The following is an 11,984-nucleotide window of genomic DNA, read 5'->3' on the forward strand; positions in this document are numbered from 1 at the left end:
CCTGCTTCTGTCGACGCAGGAGAGGCTCCAGGAGTCGCCACGCGACCCTCCTCAATCCCCTCTCACTTTCCCCTGTCTCTGGACCCCTCCCCCTCTCTGCTCTCTCTCACACACGACCACCGAGCGTGCCAGTAACAGACGCTCATCGTTGTCATGGCAACAACCACCCCTTCGCCCCTCTGACATGCCCATGAGCTCCGCCTCCGTTATCTACGCCTCCTCGACGACTAATGAGACGCTGGACGCCCCAACGCATCATCCCTGACCACTTCTTCCTCCTCGGTTCGCCGAGATCGACCTCGCCGCCCTGCTCAGCTCTAACCTCCCCCGAGCCTGCTTCGACGGCCGTCGCAACCGCTGTGAGCTTCAACGTCGTCTCCCCCGCTTCTTTGCATCATTTGTGCATCTAACCATCTCCTCCACCGGAGTCAAGATGCTCCGCCGCAAGAGCTTGTCGCCGGCGTTGCTCCGCCGACCATTTGGTCGCGCCAATGTGCCAAACACACCCGTCGAACCACGTAGTGCCTCGCCCATGCTTTAGTTCGCGCATTTGCTTGCTACAGCCGTGCCCCCGCGCACAGCCGAACTCCGGCCGCCTCCTGGCTTGATGTCACCCCGCTGCCGTCCACCTCGCTCTCTCTCCCGTGGCCACCACTGGATGTGCATGTGTGCCAGCAATCCATAGCCGCAAACCGCGCGCCAAACCATCGCCCGTAGCACAAATCCGAGCCACGCCGCCGTCGATTTGGTCCCCACCAGCCAGGCTTCGGCGACTGCCGACGTGGCCGTCATTAGCAGCTAATGACGCCACTAATTAAACCCCATAGTCAATGACAGATGGGCCCCACCAGCTTAATTAACAAGATAACGAAATTAGTTAGAATTAGTCTAATTCTCTTCGACCCACGCGTCAGCATTGACTTTGCTGACGTGGCCATTGACCGGTCCCACCTATCTGTGACTCGAACTAGCACCGTGAGACTGACCAGTGGGACCCACTTGTCAGGTTTGACCTGGACCTGCCATGTTGACTGGCTGACGTCACGGTGACACAGTGGTGATGTCATAAATGATTTTCTAGATTTAAGTAAATCTAAATGATTTATTTAATTCAGAAAATGTCCTAAACTTCTAAAAATCATAGAAAATAAACCGTAACTCCAAATGAAATAATTTATATATGAAAAATTATCAAAAAAATCCAATCTATCTATCTGTACCATTTTCATGCATGATATAACAACTTATATCTGCTGAATTGGACAAATCAAATAAATGACATTTGAATGACCACATATGGAGTTTGAATTTGAACCTTTGGTTCAAACCAACCCCATTTAAATTGTTGCTAGCTGCGGTAGCTCAAATCACAGCATAGTGCCATGACACATTCATGCATCATATTGTTGCATTGCATTGATTGTGTTCCCTCTTGTTTGCCGGTGGTTGTTCCCCCTTTGTCGTGGAATTGTCACGTCAGATGTCCTTAGCGGAAGGACTTAGTCGTGAGGCCAACGCATCTATGTGGTAACTTGAGAGGGGTTGAGCGGAATCGAGAAACGCAACACAAGACGAGGATTTAGACAGCTTCGGGCCCTGGGAAACATCATCCGGTAACAACCCTACATGCTGTTTGAGGCTAGATCTCATTATCATCACGATGGTGTCGCCGTAAATCAGCTCTCCTCTAATTGTGTCTAGCCCTAGAGATTGTTGTTTGCTTCTCCCCCTTTGAGGAGCCCTGCCCCATCTTATATATGTTGAAGGGGCGGGTTACATGTGGAGTCCAACTCGGACTTTAACTTAAACTATTTTGACTTCCCTTCCTGGGCTTCTTAACATCTGCCGGTTTAACATTGTCTGCCGGTTTAACACCAGCCGGTTTAACGTCTGTCTTAGCCATCTATCTTGACTCTCTGCCTTAACTCTCTGCCGGTTTACCAAGTCCCAGTCGGTTTACAACTCCAGTCGGGTCATACCACGGGGTATATCCCCGATATTAGCCCCCAGTTTAATTTGGATTTATCCATGTTAAACTGATCTTGATTATCCTTAAGTCCTTGTCACTTCCTTATTCTATAAAATCCGAGTCAATAGACTAGCTTCATAATCAATTTGCTGACATCAGTTTGTCATAGTGAAATATTGTGAAGAATAACTCCTTCGACTTCAGCTCCCAACGCTTAACAAAAGTATTGGCCTTTGAAATACTCATTTGATATTCAGCCGGTTTAAGAAGTAGAACTTGCCGGTTTAAGACTTGAACTTGCCGGTTTATCATTGCCGGTTTACAAATATTGATGGCACCAGGTCATAATTGTAGTTAACATGAAGCTTGAAAATATACCTCTTATATGCCTATCACTTGTAGCCCCCAAGTCTTAAGAAGGTAGCATAGCAACAGCTTAAGACTTGCTTCAATATGAATATCACAATCTTGAAGAAATCCAGGTTGTTCATTAATCACTAGTTAGAATTGAGTACTCTACATATGTAGCCCCCAAGTGTCGGGTTGTCATGCTTGCAGCAACCTGGGACTTGAAATTGCCTTATTCTCATAAAAACTTCAAACAGTGTAGCCCCCAAGGGCCGGGTCATTATGCAATAATGAGCAGGGACTTTGTAAATATAATCTTGTAAACTTTGATCATCAACGTGTAGCCCCCAAGGGTCGGCTCAGTCAGATAATATTGAGATGGGACTTTGATATATTCTTCAATGAAAATAACATCATATGATGTAACCCCCATCATGGGGCTTGAATTCACGTCCACAAGGTTAAGAGCCTTATGCTTTACCAACTGAGCAGTAGACCCTTCAATGTAATGGATAAAAAGCTTTGTACCTTAAATTGTTGACAGAGGCAATTGGTAGCCCCCAAGGGCCGGCTCATTACCATGTGATGAGTCGGGTCTTCAATAAGGTGAGCAAAAAAATGACTTTGCATTAGCCCCCAAGTGTCATGGTGCATGCTTGCAGCAATATGAGACTTGTGTATTTAATGTAATTTCAACTAAAATAATGTAGCCCCCAAGTGCCGAGTCGTAAGCCTGCAGCAACTCGGGACTATTCCTTAAATTGTAGAATAAATCATATCTATTGATAATATGATAGCCATTTGTGCTAAAGCGACTTTGAAAACCTTAATCATAATACTGGTTATTAATAACCATAATAAAAATCCAGCCATGTTGGCTATTTGAATAATATACCCAATGATTTATAAGCGCATAATTGCAATGGCGCAATCCAAATATATACTGGCGACTTATAGTCCAAAGCTAGGCCGGGTCAATAAACACCGGATTATAAGTGATTATGTACTGACAACTTGTAGTTGAAAGTCGAGCCGGGTTAACGAACACCGGGTTAATTTGATGAATGATAGTCATGCCGGGTCAATAGACACCGGTTCAACATAAAATGTATCAAAAGAGAAAAATCTTGACAAAGGCAAATAAAACCGTGTAGTCGAGGCTTTTCAAGGGCTGCCAGGCCCAAATTCGAGTCTTTTCATGGGCTGTCAGGCCGCTGAGTTAAACCAATTGACAAAGCCTTTTAAGATGGGCCTCCAACTAACCAATCATCGTTTTAACTTTGACAAGTTCACGGTCTCAATGAGAGTAATTGTCAAACGTTCGGCGGGTCATGTCAGGATTACGTGGATAGGAGTGGCTTACTTGATGAAGGCAGGTTAACCCAGGGTTTTAGGTGAATACACGAGGCTTCCAAGCCGTGGGTCGATACCCAATTACAAGGGTTGACGGTGTCCTGGACTAGGGGGTACTCACCACGTCATCTCCCGATCTATTAGATTGGGCCGAGGACCCCCATGGCTGTATACTCATGGGCCAGTTCGGACAGCTGCTGCATACAAGGAATATTCCACAAGACTTGGCGATCAAGACAAGGACTCCTCCCCACCGGCGTATTCGGTTAGGACTCTTGTTATCCTAGGCCTCTGGTGCATTATATAAACCGAGGCCAGGATAGTCGATAGACATACACATCAACAATCATACCATAGGCTAGCTTCTAGGGTTTAGCCTCCTTGATCTCATGGTAGATCTACTCTTGTACTACCCATATCATCAATATTAATCAAGCAGGACGTAGGGTTTTACCTCCATCAAGAGGGCCCGAACCTGGGTAAAACATCGTGTCCCATGCCTCCTGTTACCATCGATCGTAGACGCACGGTTCGGGACCCCCTACCCGAGATCCGCCGGTTTTGACACCGACATTGGTGCTTTCATTGAGAGTTCCGCTGTGTGATCGACAAAAGGATCGATGGCTCGCCTACAGATCAACTGCGACTTCGGCGTCTTCGTCACCAGTTCGACTGGTCACCTTGGTTCAACCAAGAATTGCGCCATGTGTTCGGATCACCATGTTCGGACGAGGGCCTTCATCAAACATCAACTCCGATCTCTATCAAGATCACGGAGGAATTATCTATGGAGCTCGGGGGCTCAACGTCAACATTGCCCTCAAGCGACCGTGCTGTTTTTCTGGACAGCAAACTCGTATCTGCCGCCACCACCTCCTTAAGTATCGCTTTGACGATCGCTTTGGTGGAATTGTGCGGAATTGAGTCTACAACAACCCTGGAAAATTTCGTCGAGTTCCGATGGAGGAATCTCTGGCAATCCATGATATACCGGAGCCCTGTCAAATCTGGACGGGAATTTGGATGAGTTTAGGGCGTGGTGTCCAGCTTCTAGCTCGGACGTCCTTTGAAAGATCCAACCGTTGTTCGGCTGCGAAATTCCTATATATATCACCTCTCAAAACTTCAGCTCGATCCGACCGTCCAAACTCCGGGAACCTTCCGATTAGTGCACCACTTTTCGGATTTGTTTTCTGCGCGAAAATGAATCCGACCCGAGTTCATCTTTTTTATGAACGGGATTTCGGACATCCCTTTTGAAGGAAGTTTTGTATGGGGTATTGTGTTTTGTTCCCGAACACATCTGTGACGCCCTAGATTTAATCGTACACTAATCATACACGCAAACGTGTACGATCAAGATCAGGGACTCACGGGAAGATATCACAAACACAACTCTACAAATAAAAAAAAGTCATACAAGCATCATATTACAAGCCAGGGGCCTCGAGGGCTCGAATACAAGAGCTCGATCATAGACGAGTCAGCGGAAGCATCCAAATCTGAGTACAGACATAAGTTAAACAAGTTTGCCTTAAGAAGGCTAGCACAAACTGGGATACAGATCGAAAGAGGCGCAGGCCTCCTGCCTGGGATCCTCCTAAACTACTCCTGGTCGTCGTCAGCGGGCACCACGTAGTAGTAGGCACCTCCGGTGTAGTAGGAGTCGTCGTCGACGGTGGCGTCTGGCTCCTGGGCTCCAACATCTGGTCGTGACAACCAGGAAGAAGGAAAAGGGAAGGAAGGAGGAAGCAACCGTGAGTACTCATCCAAAGTACTCGCAAGCAAGAAGCTACACTACATATGCATGGGTATCAAATGGAGTAAGGGTATCATATGTGGACTGAACTGCAGAATGCCAGGATAAGAGGGGAATAACTAATCCTTTCGAAGACTACGCTTCTGGCAGCCACCGTCTTGCAGCATGCAGAAGGGAGTAGACTGAAGTCCTCCAAGTATCATCGCATAGCAATAATCCTACCCGGCGATCCCCTCCTCGTATCCCTGAGAGAGAGCGACCACAGGTTGTATCTGGCACTTGGAAGGGTGTGTTTTAGTAAGTATCCGGTTCTAGTTGTCATAAGGTCAAGGTACAACTCCAAGTCGTCCTGTTACCGAAGATCACGGCTATTCGAATAGATTAACTTCCCTGTAGGGGTGCACCACATACCCCAACACGCTCGATCCCATTTGGCCAGACACACTTTCCTGGGTCATGCCCGGCCTCGGAAGATCAACACGTCGCAGCCCCACCTAGGCACAACAGAGAGGTCAGCACGCCGGTCTAAACCTAAGCGCACAGGGGTCTGGGCCCATCGCCCTTAGCACACCTGCACGTTGCGTGGGCGGCCGGAAGCAGACCTAGCCTAGTGGCGTTCCAGTCCAATCCAGCGCGCGCCGCTCCGTCGCTGACGTCAAGAAGGCTTCGGCTGATACCACGACGCCGGGATACCCATAACTACTCCCGCGTAGATGGTTAGTGCGTATAGACCAAATGGCCAGACTCAGATCAAATACCCAGATCTCGTTAAGCGTGTTAAGTATCCGCGAACGCCGACCAGGGCCAGGCCCACCTCTCTCCTAGGTGGTCGGAACCTGCCCTGTCGCTCCGCCTCAAAGATCCACTCGCGGGTGCTCCTCAAGCCGACCCGTCTTTAGTCACCACATGTATCATGTATAAAGTATAGTATATACCCGTGATCAACTCCCGTGTGATCATGGCTCGATAGTATAGCATGGCAGACGGACAAGGATGTAGGGCCACTGATGATAAACTAGCATCCTATACTAAGCATTAGGATTGCAGATAAAGGTAACAACAGTAGTAGCAAGGACAGGCTATGCATCAGTATGGGATTAACGGGAAGCAGTAACATGCTACACTACTCTAATGCAAGCAGTATAGAGAAGAGTAGGCGATATCTGGTGATCAAAGGGGGGGGCTTGCCTGGTTGCTCTGGCAAGAGAGAGGGGTCGTCAACACCGTAGTCGTACGGGGTAGCAGCGGCGTCGGTCTCGGTGTCTAGAGAGAGAAGAGGGGGAAGAAACAATAATTATAATGCAAGCATATGCATAGTGATGCATGACATGACAAGTTACGGCGTTAGAGGTGCCCTAACGCGGTAGTAGGTGATACCGGTGAAGGGGGATAACATCCGGGAAAGTATCCCCGGTGTTTCGCGTTTTCGGACCGGTGAACCGGAGGGGGAAAGTTGCGAGTTTGATAGGTTAGGGATGCGTGACGGACGAACGGACTGCGTATCCGGATTCGTCTCGTCGTTCTGAGCAACTTTCATGTTGAAAATATTTTAATCCGAGTTACGGATTAAAAGATATGATTTTCTAAAGATTTTATTAATTTCTGGAATTTAATTAATTAATTATTTAATTTGAAAAATGAATTTATGACGTCAGCATGATGTCATGCTGACGTCAGCAGTCAACAGGGTTGACTTGGTCAACCTGACAGGTGGGTCCTGTTCGTCATACTCTGTTAGTTAATTAACAATAGTTAATTAGGTTAATTAGCCATTAGGTTAATTAATAAGGATTAATTAAATTAAGTATTTACTTAATTAATTAATTAATATTTTAATTATCATTTATTTTTATTTTTAACGTTCTGGGGGGCCTGCGGTCAGCGGCATGGCCGGTCCAGTCAGCAAGGCTGACCGGGTCAACAGGCCGGCCGGGCCCCTAGGGCCCACGGGTCAGTGACCCAGGGGTGGCCCCAGGTCGGCCACGTCGGCGGCCGGCGTTGGGGAGCTCCGCGGAGCGTTCCCGCGGCGGAGGGGCGCCGGACCTCGCCGGGATTCGCCGTCCGGCGGCAAAAATGGCCGCGGGCGGGTGCGTTCGAACGTGGAGAGGATGTCGCGTCCAACGGTGGCAGAGGCACGGCCGGACTTGGCCGGAAACGACGCCGGCGAGCGGCGGAGGCGGCGGTGGGATTCAGGACCGCGTCGGGATCGCGCTACGGGGCTAACGGGAAGGCCAGGGGGGCTGCGCGACGCGCTGAGCACAAGGGGCTCGGCCCCGTGACCATTTGGTCACTGGAAGGGCGCCGGCGACGAGATCCGCGACGGGGGCGCTCGGGTACGGAGGGGAACGAGGGGGAAGAGGAGGGGGGGCCTCGACCGAGCGGAGGAGGCGCGAGGGGAGGGGGGTACGTGGGGCGCGGTGAGCCGGCGCGAGCTGGAGCGCGACGAGCGCGGCGCCGGAGCGAGCTCCGGCCATGGCGACCGAGCGCGGGGGTCGACCCCTACGGCTACAGAGCGAAGCAGGGGAGGGAAGAGCTCATGGGGGGGACGCGTGGGGTCTCGGAAGCGGGCTCGGGGCGGTCGGGGGCGTCCGGCGGGGAGGAGGTCGAGGCGGCGGCCGTCCGGCGATGCGGATCCGGCGAGGTGGGAGTCGGGGACGGTCCCGAGGCGACGAGGGGGGGGGGGGGGGGGGGGGGGGTTCGGGCGTCCTGCGCGGCCGGTCGGGGAGGAGGGGAGGAGGACGAGCGCCGGTGGGGTGGGGCGCCGGCGTCGGGGGCGACGGGATCGGGCGGATCCCGATCCAGATCGGCGGGGGAGGGAGGAGAAGGGGATCGGGGGGGAATGGGGTGTCGGCTAGGGTTTCCGCCGACCGGGGGGGTTATGGGAGTGAGGGGGGTGGGCCGGGCTAGGGGCTGGCCGGCTGGGCCAGGTGGGCTTGGCCCAGTTTGGCCAGAGGGGGGGGTTTTTTTCCTCTCCTTTGTTTTATTTTTCTTTTCTTAATTTATTTTCTCTTCTGTTTTGTTTCATTTTAAAATATTCAGACACTTTATAAAAATGTGTGCACCCCACCATAATTAACCTTGTAATATTTGACAACCCCCGAACATTTTAGTTTGATTATTTTTTGAAAACTTTTATTACCATCATAATTTTGAATTGAATTTCGAAACCGTTTTGATTTAACCCGAGATTAAGTACAGTGACAGAGGTGACGTGGCATCATTAGTGAGGATTACTGTAGCTTAATTACCCGGGCGTCACAATTCTCCTCCACTACAAGAAATCTCGTCCCGAGATTTAGGAGGTAGAAGGAAAGAGTGCGGGGTATTCATCACGCAGACGATCCTCGCGTTCCCAGGTGGCTTCGTCTTCAGAGTGATTCGACCACTGGACTTTGAGGAACTTGATCGCCTTCTGACGTGTGCGGCGTTCAGCTTGGTCGAGAATGCGGACCGGATGCTCTTTATAGGAGAGGTCCTGCTGCAATTCGAGCACTTCATGATCCACTGCTCGGATTGGGTCCTTGAAGCAGCGTCGGAGTTGTGACACGTGGAACACATCGTGAACCTGAGAAAGGTTCGACGGAAGCTCCAGTTGATATGCCACTTTTCCACGCCTTTCCAGAATAGTGAATGGGCCAATATAGCGAGGAGCTAGCTTGCCCTTGATCCCGAAGCGATGAGCACCCTTCATTGGTGTAACTCGAAGATAAGCCCTTTCGCCAGGTTGATAGACCATGTCTTGGTGATGACGGTCATACTGACTTTTCTGACGTGACTGAGCAGTCTTGAGATTCTCGCGAATAATGCGAACTTGTTCTTCGGCCTGTTGGATAATATCCGGACCGAAGAGTGGGCGTTCCCCAGTTTCTGACCAGTTCAGAGGGGTTCGACACTTTCGTCCATAAAGCACTTCGAAGGGGGACATCTTCAGACTAGCTTGATAGCTATTATTATAAGAGAACTCGGCATATGGAAGAGATTCCTCCCATTTCTTGCCGAATGAGATTACACAAGCTCGAAGCATGTCTTCGAGAACTTGGTTGACACGTTCAACTTGCCCTTGTGATTGAGGATGGAACGCAGTACTGAACGACAGATGAGTCCCATAGCTTCTTGGAAACTTGCCCAGAATCTTGAGGTGAATAAGCTGCCACGGTCCGAACTGATAACCAGTGGAATACCGTGAAGTGAAACAATTCTGGACATGTAGAGAGTAGCAAGCTGACTAGCAGTGATTGTCTCTTTGACCACCAGAAAATGGGCAACTTTGGAAAGCCGGTCAATGACGACAAGAATAGCATCATTACCTTTCTGCGATTTGGGAAATCCAGTGACGAAGTCCATTTCAACATGGTCCCATTTCCATTCAGGAATAGAGATAGGTTGCAGAGTTCCAGCAGGCCTTTGATGCTCTGCTTTGATTCGGCGACAAATGTCACACTCAGCAACATAACGAGCAATGTCCTGCTTCATATTAGACCACCAGAATCTTTGACGAATATCCTGGTACAACTTTGTACTACCAGGATGGATGGACAGAGGCGTATCATGAGCTTCTTGCATAACCCTTTTAGTCTTATCCAGGTTTTTCTTCGAACATGGTACCACTAAGCGGCCTTTGAAATACAAGGCGCCATCGTCGGCGATCGTGAAGAATGAGGGCTTTCCCCTTTTGAGGTCGCGCTTAATCTTGAGGACTTCATCGTCACATTTCTGTATCCATTTGATGGTGTCCACAAGATCTGGTTTCGCAACCAGGGTATTGAGAGAACCCTTGGAAACAACATGGAGGTTCCGTTTGGGGAAATCTTCGGGAGGGGGAGCGAGTGATCCCGGAGGAACAATATGGAGGTTCAGCCTTCTAAATTCTTCGGTAAGCGAGGGCTGAACTTTATGAACCTGGAGGTGGTTGCAGTAAGACTTGCGGCTCAAGGCATCAGCCATCACATTAGCCTTGCCGGGGGTATATGATATATCCACGTCAAAGTCTGCAACAGTCTCCATCCATCTTTGCTGGCGTAGGTTCAAATCTGGCTGAGTAAACAGATACTTCAGACTTTGATGGTCGGTGAAGATCTCGCAACGATTACCGAGAAGGTAATGTCGCCACTGCTTCAGTGCATGAATGACAGCAGCAAGCTCGAGGTCGTGAACCGGGTAGTTTTCTTCGTGAGGGCGCAATTGACGAGAGGCATAAGCAATCACTCTGCGCTCTTGCATTAGGACACAGCCTAATCCTTGACGGGAAGCGTCGCAGTAAATGACGAAGTCCTTCTTAGTATCAGGTGGTGCAAGCACGGGGGCAGAAGTCAACTTGTCTTTGAGCGCCTGGAAACTTTCCTGACACTTGTCTGTCCAGTCGAACTTGACACCCTTATGCAACAAATTAGTCAGAGGCCTGGCAATCTTGGAGAAGTTCTCGACGAATCGACGGCAATAGCTGGCGAGACCGAGAAAACTTCGGACTTGCTTCACATTCTTCGGAGGAGTCCAATCGAGAATAGCCTGAACTCGTTCAGGGTTGACGGCAATACCATCTTTGGAGATGACATGCCCAAGATAGGTTACTTCGGGAAGCCAGAATTCACACTTGGAATACTTAGCATACAGCTGATGTTCTCGAAGCTTCTCTAGCACAAGACGCAGATGTCCAGCATGTTCTTCCTCGTTCTTGGAAAATACAAGGATATCGTCCAGATAAACCATGACGAACTTGTCGAGGTAATCCATGAATATATAATTCATCAGACGAGAGAAGGTGGCGGGAGCATTCATTAAGCCGAATGACATGACGGTGTACTCATATGACCCATACCGAGTCACGAAGGCGGTTTTTGGGATGTCCTCTTCACGAACACGGATCTGGTGGTAACCCAACCTCAAGTCGAGTTTGGAGAACACTGATGAACCAGCCAGTTGATCATAAAGATCATTGATCCGAGGAAGAGGGTATTTATTCTGAATGGTAGCTTGATTTATAGGACGGTAGTCTTGGACCAATCGGTTTGCCCCATCCTTCTTCCTAACAAAGAGAGAAGGTGCTCCCCAAGGAGAGCAACTTGGGCGAATGAAACCATTGACAAGAGATTTGTCGATTTCCTCCTTAAGCTCAAGGAGTTCATGCGGCGGCATCTTGTAGGGTCGTTTAGCTATAGGGGTAGTGCCGGGTTTCAAGTCGATGATGAATTCGACAGCTCTAGCAGGGGGAATCCCTGGAAGTTCTTCTGGGAATACATCTTGGAATTCATGAACAACGGGAACGTTTTCAATGCCCTCGAGTGGTGCAGCGTTCAACGCATTCAAGGCATAAAGTCGTGCCTCGGCGTTCTGAACTAGATGAGCTTGATAAGCTATTATTTCATCAGAAGGGTGTAGCAAATGGACGACCTTAGTGGCGCAAACTATAGAAGCAGTATGCGCTTTTAACCAATTCATTCCCAGAATGAGATCAATGCTACAGGACTTCAGTACGATGGGAGAGACAAGGAATTCCAGTCCTTCAATTTCTACAGGGACGTCGTTGCAAATCATGGAGGTTCGACATTGGTCCGCAGG

Source organism: Triticum urartu, chromosome 5 (assembly GCF_003073215.2).
Source record: "Triticum urartu cultivar G1812 chromosome 5, Tu2.1, whole genome shotgun sequence".
In the NCBI taxonomy this organism is placed as follows: domain Eukaryota; kingdom Viridiplantae; phylum Streptophyta; class Magnoliopsida; order Poales; family Poaceae; genus Triticum; species Triticum urartu.